This window comes from Mixophyes fleayi, chromosome 2, assembly GCF_038048845.1.
Source record: "Mixophyes fleayi isolate aMixFle1 chromosome 2, aMixFle1.hap1, whole genome shotgun sequence".
Classification (NCBI taxonomy): domain Eukaryota; kingdom Metazoa; phylum Chordata; class Amphibia; order Anura; family Limnodynastidae; genus Mixophyes; species Mixophyes fleayi.
The window spans coordinates 293,766,660-293,785,355 of record NC_134403.1 but is presented as its reverse complement, the minus strand read 5'-3'; the positions used below and the strand labels follow the sequence as shown (position 1 = coordinate 293,785,355).

Sequence of the window (18,696 nt, the reverse complement as noted above, 5' to 3'; positions counted from 1 at the left end):
TTCTGTGTGGGTTTTTTACCCAGTTTTGTAAAAGGCTTGTCTGTCATTGCAGTTACACTAGATTGTGCAACACAGCTGTCTCTCTACCTCATCCTTTTCTGTCATGTCAGATAAGGAAAGTAGTTTCAGAGCAAGTCTTGTGGGGAGATGTCTGTCATGTTTTTACTTGTTCAAAATGCTAAAGCAAAATTACCAGACAATTTGAGTTGGATGCCCATTATGCAGCGTGCGAAGCTGAGGACCGTAGACCACATACACCTAGGGAGGATGCAGTTGAGAAGACAGAACCAGCTTTGCTAAAATGTTGGCCCAGTTTATTGCTGAGCTTACACAACTCGCTGCACACCCCAAGGAGATGAGCTTGGTGATGCCTCCTTCTGCTTCCACCTTTAAAACCTCAGGAAATAATCCTTACCCTCAGAGGATTCTTAGCCGCATGTCTTTGGCCTCATAGCAACGGCACCGGAGGAGCCAGCCTGGGCCCAGAGCCTTGTATGTGTTTCATCCTCATTAGAGAGGATTATAAAATTCATGGTAGGATCCAGGCCTTGTGAGTGCCACAGTACCACTATGGCTCAGCCCTGGGTGGAGTCTTATTCCAAGTGTTCTTCTGTGGAGGATGGTAAAGTGGTTGAGGATATGAGGCTCCCTCATGTTTAGATGCGGATACATCTAGAAGGCAGGGTATAGATGACTTATTACAGGCCTTGTTACAGGATCTTAATATTCAAGACTATGAGGAACTGAAGGTTTGTGATTTTTAACTATTTGAAAGGAAAAAAAAACGGGTTGGAAGATTGACTTAGTGAAGCTTGGACCAGGCCTGACAAGACACTTCAGATTTCTTACAGACTGCAATTGTCTATCCTCCCCCAAGCAAAGATATACGGAAAAGTAGGAGTCCCTGCCTAAGGTGGATGCCCTCACAGATTGTTTGTCAAAGACCACAACTATTCTGATTCAAAATACAGTTTCTCTTAAAGATGGCATGGATAGGAAATGTGAAGCCATTTTTAAGTCTATTTATGTTGCTTCTGAAACCGTTCTTGGACACACTTTAATAAGTGGTCAGAACAGCTCTTGGAAGGTTCTGGTAAGCAAAGGTCTAAATATCTGAATAGTTGACTTTTGTTGCCCTCATCCAGGAGGCATCCAAGTAACTCTTGAGTCTTCTTATAGTGTGGCCTACATATTGTAGGCCGCATGAGCAACTCCAAAGATAGACCACGCCTGTGCTGTCAAGCTGTCACTTATCCTTTATAGGAAATTTCCTTCTGTTGAAAAGTGGAAGTGAATTCTGGTATAGGTTTGGTATTAGTCACCTTCGTTATCCTGCATGCCTGACATCGGTTGCAGTGATAAAATTTTGCTTTACCTTCATTAAGACAGGTACCTCCAGCATTGTCATATTTTATGGGGATGGCACTCTTAACCAGCTCGTTCTTTGAATTCTGGCTTTTCCTAAACACAACTAGGGGTTTATTGGTTATTATTTACTCTAGATTGTTGTCTCCTAGTAGGATAGACCAATGTTTTTTTTTACTATCTTTTTTAAATTAACTACTTAATTGCTAAATCTAGTGATAAACCTACCTGTTTCCCTTTCTTCTAGGTTCTTAGTTTTCTTTTGCATTTCAAAAACTCTTGTCTATCAATGTGCCTCATTTTCTCAAATTGTTTGTTTACCATTTCTGGATCATACTTCCTTTCAAGGAATTTCTCCATCATTTCCCCTGCCTGTCTTACATAATCCACTTCTTTAGAACAGTTTCTCCTGACTCTTAAGAACTGTCCACTCAGAATGCTGGAAAACCATTTATGATGATGATTTCTGGTCACTGGTATATGGTTATTACAATCTACCTGTTTTTAAAAAGTTCTGGTTTCCAGTTTCCCAATCTCCACTAAGATCTCAAGGTCAAGAAGTTCAATTTTTTCACTACTAGTAGTGGCTGTAAATTGTAAATTCAGTGAATTTGTATTTATATATCTAATGAACAGATCTAGATCATCTCTTCCCCCTATCCAGATGCAGATCACATCATCTATATACCATTTCCACATAGATATAAAGTGGGCAAAAGGGTTATTCTGCCAAATCGTGTTATTTTTCCATTGGGATAAATAAGTTTGCATAGCCTGGTGCAAATCATGTGCCCATTGTGGTGCCACTCATCTGTTTGTAGCAGCTCCCGTCAAACCAAAAATAATTGTGACGTAGTATAAACACCATTTCTTCTATAATGAAGTTAATTTGAAGCTGATTTAGTGTGGACTCTTCTCGCAATGTTTTTCCTATATCATTCACATACTCACATCCTTTATTATGATCAATCACGGTCTAAAGTGATGTGATGTCGCAGATCCTTCCTGCCAATCGGTATTTCTCTGCAAGTTTAGTACTTGTGTCGTGAATATGCTATGAGACCAGCCTAAAAAAAACCTCAAATAAAAAGTCAGCATGATGGGCTCTATGGCAACCCAGGAGAATTTGTGGCAGGAGCCTGCCTGCTTCACTTTTGGGATCAGTGTTTTAGTTCAACTTCAGGTGGTATATGTATCAAGCTGCGAGTTGAAAAGTGGAGATGTTGCCTATAGCAACCAATCAGATTCTAGTTATCATTTATTTAATTCAGTCTACAAAATGATACCTAGCATCTGCACTTCTCCACTTTTCACACCCACTGGAATCTCACAGCTTGATAAATTTACCCCCAAAGGACTGGATGAGAGAAATCATTGACTTAGGCTACATCATAGATTTCCTAAAGTTACCTCCCAGAATTTTAACCAATCATCCAGGAGACAAGACAAAAAGACTGGCTCTGAAGGAGGCCATTCAGTCATTCTTCCTCTGGGGTGGCCATCCCAGTTCTGGAAGAGTAGAGAGGTTTTTGACTTTTATTTTAATCTTTTCCTTATCCATAAACTAGACAACATTTTTTGACCCATTTTGAAAATGAAATTGGCCATAATTTGCATGCAGCAAGACAATAGTCTCTATGGACATCAGAAATGCATACTTGCTTGCCCCAATCTGAGAATGTCATCAATGCCTTCTCAGAGTCACAGTCTTTTCTCTTAAATATCAATTTTGGGCTCTACCTTTTGGCCTCATGGCCACTCTTAGTACCAAGTGAATTACTTAACAAGAAGACCTATTAATCAAAGCAGTAGTCTCCAGACCCACAGATGATTGCCCAGAACTTAGAGTCCATGGGTGGATCCTAAACTACCAGAAATCCAACCTAGTACCTGCCAAGGGATGATTTGTCTAGGGCTACTGTTCTACACAAGGCAGCAAATCGTATTCTTGCCAGAAAACAAGATCTTCTCACTAAAGAAAACAATAAAGTCTCTATTCGCTCACAGATGGACATCAGTTCTGTTATGCATGAAGGTCTTGGGAAGATGGTCTTCACTGTTGAGAAAGTGCAATTTACATGGTTCCACACAAGGGCATTCCAGATCAAGCTCATTTTGAAATGGAACATTGCAGACCATTAATTGCCTGCCAATTCATCAGGCTTTCTCCAGGGATGCGTTAGGTGCACCTCTGGTGGCTGGGTGCTGACAACCGGAACGGGGGTCTTCCATTTACCATTTGGCACTGGGCAAATGTGGTATAGTTCTACAGCATTGTTCCTAGGGCATTGGTTTCAAAGTTCAAGAACTGAGAGCAGTGTTAAACACTTTAATCAAAGTACAGGCTCTTTTATGAGGGAAAGCCATAGACATACAGATTGACAGTGACATGGCGGTGGCATACATCAATCATCTTGGAGGCAGCAAGAGGTCCTTGACAATAAAGGAATCCACCAAGATAGTGTTCTGCGTGGAACAAAATGTTCCAGCACTCTCAGTGGTGTTCATTGCAGCAGTGAAAAACTGATTTCCTCAGCAGGCATGCCCTACACTCCAGGGAATGGTCCCTGTCTTTCTACAGATTGTAAATGGGATCAACCAGATGTCAACATGACGGCATCTTGGTTGAACCACACGGTGGAGTACTACTGCTCAAAGACAAATTAACCATAGGCTTTTCTGGTGGACTCTATGTCAGTCACTTGGAATGATTGAATTATTTATCTGTTCAATCCATTTGTAATGCTTTCACGGGTTCTAAAATTTTTAAAAAGAGAGTGTTCACACATGACCCTAATGGCACCATATTGGCCAAAAAGTTTGTGATACACAGACATTGTCAAGATGGCAACAGGTCTGTTGTAATGTCTGTCTCTAAGACAGGACCTGTTAAGTCAAGGAACTTTTCATGACCAAGATTTAGCATAGTGGGCTTTAACGGTGTGGCTGTTGAATCTATGACTCATCGAGGTTTCTATACCTTTTCCGTCCTTCAAAGAGGACCTCTCTGCTACACACCCAATTCTGGATTATGATTCAGACTTTTTGACAGATCCTGGATTTGGGAGTCTGGAATACGCCCTTCAAGAGGGGGGGGGGGGTACTGTCACGATCTGCATCCTGCAGCCCCTGTCTGCCAGGAATTACGTTGATTATTTTGTATATCTATCTATCTATCTACCTACCTACCTATATATACATCCATCCTGCCTGTAGTACCACTGTTCCATCAAAGGGGCCACTGTGTTACTCTTTCCTTCCAGAACAGCCTCGTTACTCAAGGATTATTAACACTTGCATCTGGCCTACAAAAGCTTGCTTTTCCCAGCAGTCTTGGCCAGATCACCTGCTGCCATTCCCTGTGTTGCTGTTCCTGTGGCCTCTCCTGAATGATTTCCTGGAATTGACCTCTGCTCGTCCCTCCTTTTTTGCACCTCTGCCTGTGACCGCTGACTCGTCTAACTCTGTACCTGCTTTCAGCTCTCCAGTGTTTCTGCATTATCCTGCTGCAGAGTATTACTAACAATACCTGCTTTCAGCTCTCCAGTGTTACAGAGGACTAACTTGTTGCAGATTGTTACCAGCACTCTCCACTAGCTCGTGGTAAAGTCTAGCAGATCATCGCATCCTGTGTATGTTACCTTCAGTGCCTTGCTCCGCAGACCATCGCACCTTGTGAGTTATCTCCACTACTTTGTGGAAAAGTTCAACAGACCATCTCATTCAGCATCTGTTGTCTACTGAGTTCTTTTGCTATTTCTGCCATACCCTACTGTACTGCATCCTGAAACCCGTGTTACCAGTGTTTAATGAAAACCACTTCATTAACTACACTCTCTCTGTGGTTTCATATTGGGAATCCTGACATTAGCTCTTTAAAGGTTTAGATCTCCACCCTATCAGTTGTCACTTGTGCCAGAAATACAAGTTCCTTGGACCAAAACTTTGCCTAACAGCTTCACCCCATCCTGCATTTGAAACCTTAAAGTCTGTGGAGTTAAAGTTTCTCACATGGAAGATTTTTCCAGGAAAATGGTTGCGGTAGTGTCACGAGCCGCGGCGGTACTCACAGCTGCCGCGGCTCGCTTCCTGTGCGCCCTGGCGTCCCGGCCGTCACCATGACGACCGGGTCGTCATTTCCTCTTCCTGCCCGGCCGTCACCAAGGCAACGGCCAGACACCTCTACTATAGCGCTGCGTCTCGGCGGTAGGCGGGCACATGCGCATGACAGGCAGGCTGTGGGCTGATATTACAGGCATTAGCCTTCTTTAAATATACCCTCGACATTCCATTGTTTGCTTCTGAAGAAAGTCGCTGCTCCCAGCAGATTCAGTCAGCCTTCCTCTAGCAGGCCTCAGCCTTTGGATGTGAATGGAGACCAGGAATATGTCATTGAAAGAATCCTTGACTCAAGGAGGGTCCAAGGCCAAGTTCAGTTCCTGGTGCACTGGAAGGGTTATGGTCCTGAGGAGCGATGCTGGATACCGTGGAGGAGTCTCCATGCTGGGAGACTCATTAAAGAATTTTTCAGGAAATTTCCCACTAAACCTGGGTGTCGGGGTTCCTTAACCCCTCCTCAAGGGGGGGTACTGTCACGAGCCGCAGCGGTACTCACAGCCGCCGCGGCTCGCTTCCCATGCGCCCTGGCGTCCCGGTCGTCATGGTGGTCATGGTCTTCCTGCGTCACCATGACGACCGGGACGTCATTTCCTCTTCCTGCCCAGCCGTCACCAAGGCAACGGCCGGACACCTCTACTACAGCGCTGCGTCCTGGCGGTAGGCGGGCGCATGCGCATGACAGGCAGGCTGTGGGCTGATATTACAGGCATTAGCCTGCATCTGTGTATTTCAGGGACAAGCCCTGATTGGCCCTGTTTTGTATGAGTAATTAGCCTGCAGCTGTGTATCCAACTACTGATTGGTCTGTATTGGTATTTAAGGCAATGAGGTCTGCTGCCTCATTGCCGGTTATAGCGTTCTGTCCTCAGTTCTGCTGCCTGCTTGTGCTATCCATTTTGGTTCCTGCTACCTTGGATTTGACTACCCGTGTTTTGACCCCTGCTTGTTATTGGACCTGTGACCCTTCTCTTCTGACCTTGACCTTTTGCCTGGAATTCGGATTTTGCTTCTCTGCCTGTGAGTTTGACCCTTTGCTTACCCTTGGATATTGCATCTGTGCCTGTGACCTTTTTGACCTAGGATTCTTCTTATACTACAGTCCACCAATCACTCCACTTCTGGGAACTTTTTTAAGTCAGTATACGTTACTCGACCCTCGGTCGGCCCGCAGCCCAGTCTGTCCCCACCACTAGGGGCTCCAGCGAACACCTGGCCTTCAGAGTAGTTTCCGAGTTTCACTGTACTGACTTGGGAGTTCCTAACATTATAACCGGCCAAGGAAGATTGGTATCATACGGCCATGGACGGAGAAGAGTCGAATCTGTCCCCAGTCCAGATTCTGGCCAACCAGATACAGGCGGTTTCCCAAGTGGTGCAGACTTTATCCCAGCGTCTGGCAGTCCAAGAAGGGGTTTCCAGAGACCGGCAGCTTCAGCAAGTTCCCGCTGGTGACACACCGGAGCCTAAGATGAATTTGCCTGACCGATTCTCTGGAAGCAGGCCAGCCTTTCGTAATTTCAAAGAGAGCTGCAAGTTGTACTTTTGTCTGAAACCACGTTCCTCTGGTTCCGAACAGCAGAGGGTAGGGATCATCATCTCATTACTCCAGGGCGACCCTCAGTCTTAGGCCTTCTCCTTGCCTTCCACAAGTCCAGCCTTACAGTCTGTGGATGCCTTTTTTCAAGCTCTGGGGTTATTGTACGATGACCCGGACAGGGTAGCCTCAGCTGAGGCTCATCTCCGTACGCTAAGGCAAGGACGTCGCTCAGCGGAAGAGTACTGTGCGGAATTTCGGCGATGGTCCACTGATAGCGCCTGGAACGACCCAGCATTGCGAAGCCAATTTCGCTTAGGACTTACTGAGCAGATTAAGGATTCCTTAGTTCAGTATCCGATATCCGACACACTGGAGAACTTGATGCAACTTGTCATAAAAATTGATCGTCGGATCAGAGAGAGAAAGGCTGAACGGGAGTCCGCTGCTCCGATGGACCTTTTCACAAGCTCCGATAACACTTTGCCCAATTCCTCTGAACCTATGCAATTGGGCGCTTATCGCTTGCCTCCGGAGGAGCGCTCCAGAAGACGCTCACTAGGTTTGTGTATGTGCTGTGGTCAACCAGGCCACTTAGTCCGTTCATGTCCCAGCAAGCCAGGAAACTCCAAATCCTAAGTGCAGGTGAAGAGGTGCACTTGGGTCTTCAGATTACCTCTTCAGACAAATCCTTATTAGTTCCTGGACGTCTAACTTTCCGTGAGAGATCCATGGACCTGAAAGCTTTTCTTGACAGTGGTGCGGCTGGTAATTTTCTGGATATACATTTGGCTCAGACACTTGATATTCCACATATCAGGTTAGGATCAAGCATCACCACATGTGGTTTGGATGGTAACCCCTTGCCTGGGGGAAGGATTCTCGCCAGGACTCCAATGGTTCGGTTGTCTGTAGGAGTCCTCCATACGGAGTAGCTCTCCTTTTATCTCATCTTCTGTCCCTCTGCTCCTTTGATATTAGGGTATCCATGGCTTCGCAGTCATAACCCCCTTATCGATTGGAAAAGAGGGGAGATTGTCCGTTGGAGTCCCGGGTGCTCTACGTCCTGCTTGACCTTGCATTTTAGAATTATACAGCCTAGTCCAGAATTGTTGCCGGTACCCTACCAGGACTTCAGTGATGTCTTTTGCAAGAAGAAAGCTGATTCACTTCCACCACACCGGGAATACGACTGCGCCATTGAATTGGTACCCGGTTCTAAGTTGCCCAAAGGGCGTTTATATTCACTATCCCTTCCTGAAACACAGGCCATGGAATCATACGTAAAAGAAAACCTGGAAAAAGGGTTCATCCGCCCTTCTAAGTCCCCGGTTGGCGCAGGTTGTTTTTTCGTTTCTAAAAAAGATGGCAGCCTGAGGCCTTGCATCGATTTCCGTGGACTAAATAGCATCACGATTAAGAACATGTATCCGTTACCCTTGATCTCTGTTCTGTTCGATCAATTAAAAACAGCTACTGTATTCTCTAAAATTGACCTCCGAGGGGCCTACAATCTTATCCGAATCAAGAAGGGGGATGAGTGGAAGACTGCCTTTAATACCCACTCGGGACATTACGAATATCTCGTAATGCCATTCGGTTTGTGCAACGCTCCGGCAGTCTTTCAGGATCTGATTAACGATGTATTACGTGAGTTCTTGGGAAAAACAGTGGTTGTTTATTTGGATGACATCTTAATTTATTCTGAATCCCTATCTCAGCATCGTCAGCACGTCCGCCAGGTTTTATTGAGATTGCGTGAACATCATCTGTACGCAAAACGGGAGAAATGCGAATTCGAGGTGTTCACAGTGGCATTCCTGGGTTATATCATCTCCTCATCAGGATTCGCTATGGATCCCGCCAAGGTGCAGGCAATTCAGGATTGGGTCCTGCCTACTAACTTGAAGGCGATCCAAAGATTCCTTGGCTTCGCCAATTATTACTGAAGGTTTATTGGCTCATTCTCCTCGTTAGTGGCTCCTATCACTGCCCTCACTCGAAAAGGAGCAAACCCAGCGGAGTGGTCCACAGAAGCACTGGCGAGTTTTTCAGCTCTCAAAGCTGCATTCATTTCCGCCACAGTCCTTAGACACCCTGACCCATGACTTCCGTTTATTGTGGAGGTGGATGCTTCGGATGTCGGTGCTGGTGCCATTCTCTCTCAGAAAGACTCACAGAGTAAAAAGCTACATCCTTGTGCATTTTTCTCGAGAAAATTTCTGCCAGCGGAATGTAATTATGACGTCGGAAACCGTGAACTATTGGCTGTTAAGTTGGCATTGGAGGAATGGCGACATTGGTTGGAAGGGGCTGCACACACCATTACCATCTTCACAGACCATAAAAACCTCCAATATATTCAGACTGCAAAAACTCTGAATCCCAGGCAGGCTCGCTGGGCCCTATTCTTCACCAGATTTAGGTTCATCATCACATTTCGTCCAGGTGCAAAAAATATTAAGGCTGATTCTTTGTCCCGAAGTTTTTTGGCTCAGCATCCTCAAACTCCTGACTCGCAGTCTATTATTCCTTCCACTTCAATTCATCTCGGACTCACCCAGGATCTGGGAGCCACTATCCAACACTTCCAGAAAATTGCTCCCGTTCAGACACCTCTCAACAAGTTATTTGTCCCGGTTCATCTAACCAAACCTGTCCTCATAGAGGGTCACAACAACCGCTCTGCTGGTCATCCGGGAATTCGTAGGACTATTGAAATCCTTTCTCGCTTGCTTTGGTGGCCCACCTTATCGGATGATGTGGAGACTTACGTTCGTGCCTGTCCTGAGTGTGCTAGAAACAAATCTGCTAGGAACCGTCCTGCTGTTCTACTACTACCCTTGCCTGCTCCAAGCAGACCTTGGTCCCATCTTTCGATGGATTTTATTGTTGACCTTCCAGTATCTGCAGGCCATAACACCATTTGGGTAGTCGTGGACCGATTCAGTAAGGTGGCACATTTTATATCCTTACCCAAACTACCAGATGCCAGGACTTTGGCTACCTTGTTCCTGACCCACATCTTTCGTCTCCATGGTCTTCCTGAAGATATCGTCTCGGACAGAGGATCTCAGTTTATTGCACGATTCTGGAGATCTTTTTGTAAGTCCATTGGGATCACTATCAGTCTGTCCTCAGCATGTCACCCACAGTCGAATGGACAGACAGAAAGAACCAACCAGTCCTTAGAACAGTTTTTACGCATCTATGTTTCAAAATTTCACGATAACTGGTCCTCTCTCTTGCCCTGGGCGGAATTCGCATACAACAATTCCTGCCATTCCACAATACACACATCCCCGTTCTTCTGCAACCTCGGATATCATCCGAAGTCCAACTCTTTCTCTACTGCTGTTCCCAGTGGGTATTCTGGAACACCTGCTTTTACGGCCAGGTTGAGATTATCTGGAAAAAGGTGCACTCTGCACTGGGTCAAGCCTCTCAAAAATCCAAGACTTTCGCTGACCGCCATCGTGTGCCATGTTCTCTGAAGGTGGGAGATCGGGTTTGGTTGTCCACACGGAACATCAAGTTGAGGCAACCTTGCAAGAAACTGGGGCCCCGATACATTGGACCATTTTCAATTGAGAAAAAGGTAAATCCAGTGGCTTTCAGGCTGAAACTCCCACCTTCTTTAAAAATACCCTCGACATTCCATTGTTCGCTTCTGAAGAAAGTCGCTGCTCCCAGCAGATTCAGTCAGCCTTCCTCTAGCAGGCCTCAGCCTTTGGATGTGAATGGAGACCAAGAATATGTCATTGAAAGAATCCTTGACTCAAGAAGGGTCCAAGGCCAAGTTCAGTTCCTGGTGCACTGGAAGGGTTATGGTCCTGAGGAGCGATGCTGGATACCGTGGAGGAGTCTCCATGCTGGGAGACTCATTAAAGAATTTTTCAGGAAATTTCCCACTAAACCTGGGTGTCGGGGTTCCTTAACCCCTCCTCAAGGGGGGGTACTGTCACGAGCCGCGGCGGTACTCACAGCCGCCACGGCTCGCTTCCCATGCGCCCTGGCGTTCCGGCCGTCACCATGACGACCGGGACGTCATTTCCTCTTCCTGCCCGGCCGTCACCAAGGCAACGGCCGGACGCCTCTACTATAGTGCTGCGTCCCGGCGGTAGGCGGGCACATGCGCATGACAGGCAGGCTGTGGGCTGATATTACAGGCATTAGCCTGCATCTGTGTATTTTAGGGACATGCCCTGATTGGCCCTGTTCTGTATGAGTAATTAGCCTGCAGCTGTGTATCCAACTACTGATTGGTCTGTATTGGTATTTAAGGCAATGAGGTCTGTTGCCTCATTGCCGGTTATAGCGTTCTGTCCTCAGTTCTGCTGCCTGCTTGTGCTATCCATTTTGGTTCCTGCTACCTTGGATTTGACTACCCGTGTTTTGACCCCTGCTGTGACCCTTCTCTTCTGACCTTGACCTTTTGCCTGGAATTTGGATTTTGCTTCTCTGCCTGTGAGTTTGACCCTTCGCTTACCCTTGGATATTGCATCTGTGCCTGTGATCTTTTTGACCTAGGATTCTTCTTATACTACAGTCCACCAATCACTCCACTTCTGGGAACTCCTTTAAGTCAGTATACGTTACTCGACCCTCAGTCGGCCCGCAGCCCAGTCTGTCCCCACCACTAGGGGCTCCAGCGAACACCTGGCCTTCAGAGTAGTTTCCGAGTTTCACTGTACTGACTTGGGAGTTCCTAACAGGTATACACCTGATTCAAATTTGTGGTTCAAAATTCCAGGCACTTTTTCACTGTTCTCAGTTTGTGTTTGCTAATGTCAAAGTTGAATAATTGGATGAAAGAAAGTATATTGATTAATATTGTTTTACCGTGTGATTGCAATCAGTACGCCACATGTCATGGTGCAATCGCATGATAAATAACACACACATACACTCACACTTACACATTCACTTGTATATAGTTCATATTTATAATAGTTCCAATCCACATTCATTTATGAACAGATGTTATTTAGTTTATAGTTAGATATTATAAGGTTATATGTACATGTTAGTGAGATCTAAGGTTCAGGTCACAGGAAACATATCATGTCTGGTATCATTCTAATCCCCTATTTATCCGCAGACGTCCGGTTCATTCACTGAAAGGATCGCACATTGTGTATGCTAGTTATGGATGATAGGGAATAAATTATTAGAATGGTATTGTCTGTGTAATGCTAATAGACCAGTTTAAACTAGTTCTTGGCAGTAAGATTAGTATTCATCCTCTGGAGAGCTGAACCCCACCCTTGGAGAGTTAACCCCCACCCATGGAGGGTGTCGTTTGAACTGACCTATGGACTACATTACACTGGACCTTCCTGAAGCCTGAACCTATGGAAACTTGCCAAGTCATCTGTATTGTATTTACTGTAACACCAAGAGGTAAATGTATGAAAGTCCGATTTCTGCAAGTCGCCGGAAATCGGCGACTTTGCAGTGAAAATTTAAAGGGGTGATGGCTTGTAAAGGCAAGTTTGCCTTTACAAGCCATGGTCGGCATTAAAGGTCGGTATGTATGTTTTATGAGAGACATAAATCACAGCTCGGACGCTAAATCATGTAAAACGTGTATACTGTGTACACATGAATCGCTATGCTGAACGGGACTTCAGTCGTTGGTAAAATTGCTATTTATATCACATTGCGAGTCATTTTCTGTAGTGTGTACCCAGCCTTAAGCAGGGAGGAGATGCTGGCTGCAGGTGAAGTCTCAACAGGCCGCCTGTTGCCCAACACTTGTCTAAATAGATGTAATAGGGATAAATAGAAAAAAATAGATGACATGGCATTTATTCAGTAGATGGAATGGAATGCACTGCAGCTGCAGGGAAACATAAATACCGGTCTGCTCCCAGCAAACACTGACTGTGGGAGATTTATGTTTCTGATGTTACTGTGCTTCACTCAGCAGGAAAGGAAGTCAGTATACCACGTTTTCCTCCCTTTCAAGTGGATTCCTATAGAAACCAATTGCTACAGCTGGTTAGAGTAACTATAGAACAAAAATGTCAGGCAAATAAATATCATTTGTATACCTATTATATTTTTTCCACTGCTTTTTTAGGGATTGACAAATGTTTTTTTACAGGTTTTTTTCAGTCTGTGTTTATTAAAAACAAAACTGTTCTTTACCCAGCAAACATGTCTACTCATCTGAGCCTCTAAATACACATTTGTCAGAACTGTAAACTTGGAGGGAACATAAGTTATTTGCGAAGCGCAAAGCGGTAACTGAGGTGATGGGACATGTTTCTCCACCAAGGGCTCAAAGCCGCGGTGATCGCTAGCACTTCCCTGGCTGCTGCCTTCCTTTGTGTCTGTACTGACAATCAGAACAACTATGAGAAACTCCTGAATCAGTAAAGATCAGCACTGTACATGTCTCCATAATAATCTGTATTGAGGAGATGCTCTGACTGTCAGTACTTACTGTCACAGCAGGTAGAATGTATTGTGGTCCATGGCTTAGGCCAGGAGGGCAGTCTAGTAGTAGTAGTGAGCTGACCACACCCCACCAATGCCAGTGCTGAATGAATGCCAACAGCCAGTTGGATTTTATTAAACTCTGATTGGCTGGTGTTGCATTGCTGTAATTAGATGCATTTCCTTGATATTCAAGAATAAAATCCTCTAGTCAATCACATCACCCTTTGGTTCAGACCTCATCTAAGTGGTGGTGAGTAATATTTACTCGAGGAGTAAATATTACTCACCACATTGGCTCTGTCCATTGTAGGAAGCATTGTAGCTTAACGAAGCAGCAGGTGGTTACCAATGGGGTAACTATAGCCTCAGAATTCCTTATGTTTGCTATAGTGCCTGGCAACACAAAATGTCCTTAAATGACAAACTTAATGTAGCTTTATGATGATTTATTTTGAAAATAATGAGGAAATAATGATTGTATGTACGATTCAGACATGTGCCAGACTACTACGAATGCAAATATTTTCAACATTGCAACTATTGATACTATTTTAGAATATATCACAATATGATTAAGCCCTATTTTGTCATACTTTTAACAGATATAGGTTTGTGAGCAAAATAGTAGGCTATTGAGATGCGCAAAAATATTAATATATCAGTAAAAGATTGTTATAACAGGCAGCACTTTGCCTAAAAATATTTAGTAATATATCCTAATTGAATGCACCTAAATAAATGTTATTTATTTCTACCAGCAATCTCTGCCTGCTATGTGAGCTATATTCCAGCAAGCAGATCTTGCTGGTTCATGGGAAACCACATGCAAGACTCTAACCAGCTACTGGATTAATCAAGGTTTTCTAACTTAGGAGGGGACTTGCATGGCTGAGGTCAGCAGTGCACGTTCAGCTAGGGCAGGAGGCTCAATATAGGGTAAGAGAGCTTCCAGACAAAAGTATTACTTGGTCAACTCAAGAAATGGAGTGCTTAAAGTTATGCATGTGTGTGTATGTATGTATATATCTGTATATATGTATTTCTTAGTGATGTTTCTGAATGACATTTAAATCTTTAGACATATAGACAATTTTTATAACTAACTTGTTTGAAACAGGGAAGTGTGAGGATTCAACATTAGCTCCAGATAACAGTTGTCAGAAAACAGGCCACAATGACAGCTACAAACACATTCTCTCAATTCCTGTAATCAGCACTCTGCTAAGAGCAGCAATCTGGTTAGTCACCTCACCTGGACTACAACTCTGCAATCAGCCCTTCATTGAAGAGCATAAGTCAATCAGAACTATTTAGTATTGTCGAGCTCTAATATCACCACTGTATGTGAAAGGATAAAAGTCACTCAAAATTGTATATGAGCAGTGGCAACACACATCAGTTTCATCAGTGGCAACGCACATCAGTTTCTTTGAAGTACACACATATATTTACATAGGCTTACATATAGATATATTCTGGAGTACTCAGGTTTTGGGGTGTCACATACCTCCCCACTTAAAACATGCATGTCTGCACGCACTAGAAATTACATTTTTACACACATTCACTTTTCTCATGAACTATTTGCATATTATAGTTTGGTTTGAGACATTTTTAATTATATAACATAGCATTGTTCACAATTTTCATGACTTTACATACTAGTGTCCATACCTAAGGAATGGAACTCCTTTTATGCTTCTTTCTGAAAGTCTCAAAGAAGGGATATCAGAGATCTCATCTTCCACTGTATCTCGAACAACAGTCTCTAAGCGAAGACAGCTACCTCTTCTCTAGGTATGTCAGTTACAATGTATGGAGTTGGTTCCCACTGATGGTCCAATTTACTGTGCCCATGGTTTCTCTTTTAGCACTTTGCTCCCTATCGCCACTTCACTCTGTACTGGAGTGGCATTAGGATACTGCAGTCTGTATCCATATGGTCTCTTTAAGTAGTATGGTAAATAGGGACACTTCTGGTAAGGGCTTTGCAGCTTAGCACACTCTCCCTCTGGTACACTTTCAATATCTTCTGTCTTCTCTTTATCGGTTTCACCTTTGTGGTAGTTTTGCTGATAGTTTCGTGGAGGATCTTTGCGATATGAATAGTGCCTATAATGGCAGCGATCTGTTGCATATGGCTTGCCTTGGACTGGAGCACCACCAGGTCTGGTTACATTAGTTGCCTCAGCACCCTTTGTCCCTTGTATCACATCAAACTCTACAGTCTCTCCATCTCCCACACTGCAAAGATATTTCTATTGGTTGTTCTTCTTAATGGTGGTCTGGTGTACAAACACGTCTTCCTTGGTGTCATTCTTGTTTATAAATCCATATTCCTTACGCATATTAAACCATTTGACGGTGCCCAAGACCTTTACATGGGGACCCGCAAACTTTTGATGACCCTGTAGAAGTCTAACAGTATATTGAAATGCCTGCTTCGCTGGCAAAATCATTGTCTTGGATTTACTCTTGAGGGCTTCTTTTAACTCTCCGGACAATTTTGAAGATCGTTCTTTCCAATGATTACCGGAGGTACACCACTTTACTGGATATTGGTGATAATAAATCCCTGCTAGAGTAAAGAGTTCTTTCCTATCTGCATGTCGACCTTCCAGTAGCCACCTTTTTTAATTAATTGACCATTGCTAGACAGTAGATGTAGCCAAGTGATAGGTGTAGACATCATTTCTGTCTCCTCCCAATGGTGTAGAATCTCGGACAGTCGTATTGTCGTCACCTGGGAGCCCGTGTCTAACAATGCAGGCAGCTCTACTCCATTTATCCGGACCTTCAGGTGGTGGCATTCTGCTACGTAACAAGGCCATCCCTCTTTTACAGATGGCTCTATTGCCATGGTTCCTCCCGATGGTCGATCCTCTTCCATTGGGGTCATTGTATAAATACTCACTGTGTTGGCAATTTCCTTCTATATGGCTGCTCCTATTGCACTAGCGGCAGATAGGTTGTCTTTGGAGATCAAAATGGTCAGAAGAGCTCCTTCCATTTCTCTGTGGAGGCTCCCACCAATCACTGGTGGCCCTTCTTCTCTCTATTCGCCACCTAGGTTCCGTAACTGGGGGATTCACCTGACTTTTGAGGTTATGAATCTTACAACACATCTACGCCATTCCAGTGGTTAACTCCTCAATTTGGGACTTTAGTGCTCGAAGTGGATCAATGGTTGAAGTTTGGATGCTTTAAACTACAGTCTCCCCAGGATTTTTGAATTCCTTGCAACCTGGCATTTCTAGAAATGGTATCTCCCGTATCTGATGGGGTCCTACCATCTGAATAGTGGTCTCTTTGAAATCCCAAAAAATATGTTCTGGTAATTGTATTCAAAGTAATCTCAATTGTGTCTTAACATTATCATTATTCACCCCGTCAACAAACTGATTCAACAGAGTCTGAGTCACATTCCTCACTTCATCTTCATCTACTGCTTGCATAGCCCGTAAAGCCTTTTGTAGGTCCAGTGCGTAGTCTGGGAAGAGTTTCCCTGAGTAGCTGCTTCCGTGCCTAGAACTTCATCTTGAGTTCCAAGATGGTACTGACCTCAAATGTTTTTGTTAATCGTTGTAGAATTTGCTCTATTTTTTTCTTTTCTCCTGAGGGCCAGGAGAATAACTTCCCACAAAGCAGAGCCTTTGAGTTGCCCAATAGGGATCTCCACCTGTTGCAGTTCAGTGAGTGAGTAAACGCGAAACATAGATCGCATCTTATTCTTGAATTCTTTTAGGCTGTTGTGGTCCGCATCTCTAAGATTGACAGAATTGGTTGGCAATCAGGGAGAGCAAAAATAATATGGCAATGTTATAGGATTAATTTGAAGCGTCTGTGGGGACTTCGGCCTGGAACTGCCGTCACCCCTTCCAGTTTGTTCCTCCATTTTTTGTCGCTCTTGTGACATTGGTTTTACTCTGGATTCCTCCTTACTCTAGACCCTGCAATTCTGTTTGTGACGCCAAAATTTATCTTGTGCTACCCCGTGAGGTGCAGTGTGATTTAGGGTGGTGTAAGTCTCACCTTACCAAGCCACAATGAGTATCTCCACTGGTTCGATTCTTGATATCCTCTTGATGGCAGAGAGGTAAGGAGGGTTATCCAGAACTCACAAATGACAACAGCGTTTTCAAACAATTATGGCTTATGGGGGCAGTTCCCAGATTTGAACTTGGAGACTTTTAATCTTGTAAAAGCTACTTATTTAAAAATGTAAAAATAACAAAAAAAACTCAAAACGAGGTATATATATATACATATATATATATATATATATATATATATATATATATATACCTCGTTTTGAGTTTTCTTTTGTTATTTTTAAATTTTTAAGTAAGTAGTTTTTACAAGATATATATATATATATATATATATATATATATATATATATATGTGTGTGTATGTATATATAAAACCACATTCATATTTGCAATATAACACATACTTATCTAATCATATCAACATCAGGAACTGGACATAAGATCAACATAGACTTATCAAGACAATTATAAACACTGTTTCTAAGAAAATTACTGTGCAGTGAATAATATACTGTTACACCACTATTGAATGGTTTTAGGACCCCGCTGTACAGGTGGTGCACATTATTTTTTTATTATTTAGTGCTGCTGTCTTTTGCCAATAAGGAATTATCAGCCAAGGGTTTAAATTTAAAGGTCAGAGTTTGTGAAAAAGGTATGTACTTTACTTGCGGCCCCCAGCTCCTTCCTGCTTTATTGTCAGATTTGTTTGGTATAGCTTGTAGCACTTATTTAAAATGGCTGCTGATATGTTATGACAGATAGGTGTCTCTTTGATTAATATATTGTTTTACTTATCACTGAGATTAAGGATAATGTGTGGCTCTTTGGAAGGTTAGAGGTCCACACCAAGTGTATTAGGTAGCCTATCACTGATTTAAACGGTAATGAGTAGGACCCTGACACCATTTTAGTTCATTGTTTGTTACAGTATTTGTTAGTGGTGTTTAATTTGTTATTTGACCTGATTGCACAGTGCTTTTATTATTATTATCCTTTATTTATATGGCACCACAAGGTGTCTGCAGCGCCGTACAAAATACAAAAATACAGTACAGACAGTATACAAGGGTACGACAGTACAGAGTTGAACAAGTATAGCCAAGACTTCAATATCTCTAAGCATAGCAAGTAGAGTGGTGTAGGAGTAGAAGAAATGGTATTGAGACAGAAGGGAAG

The 18,696-nt window shown here is 43.5% G+C and overlaps 1 pseudogene; it reads right to left on the bottom strand.

Annotated features, from left to right (window-relative positions):
* Nucleotides 1–15,309: 15,309 nt before the first annotated feature.
* On the bottom strand, nt 15,310–15,924 carry LOC142139948 (Y-box-binding protein 1-like; annotated as a pseudogene).
* Nucleotides 15,925–18,696: the final 2,772 nt, after the last annotated feature.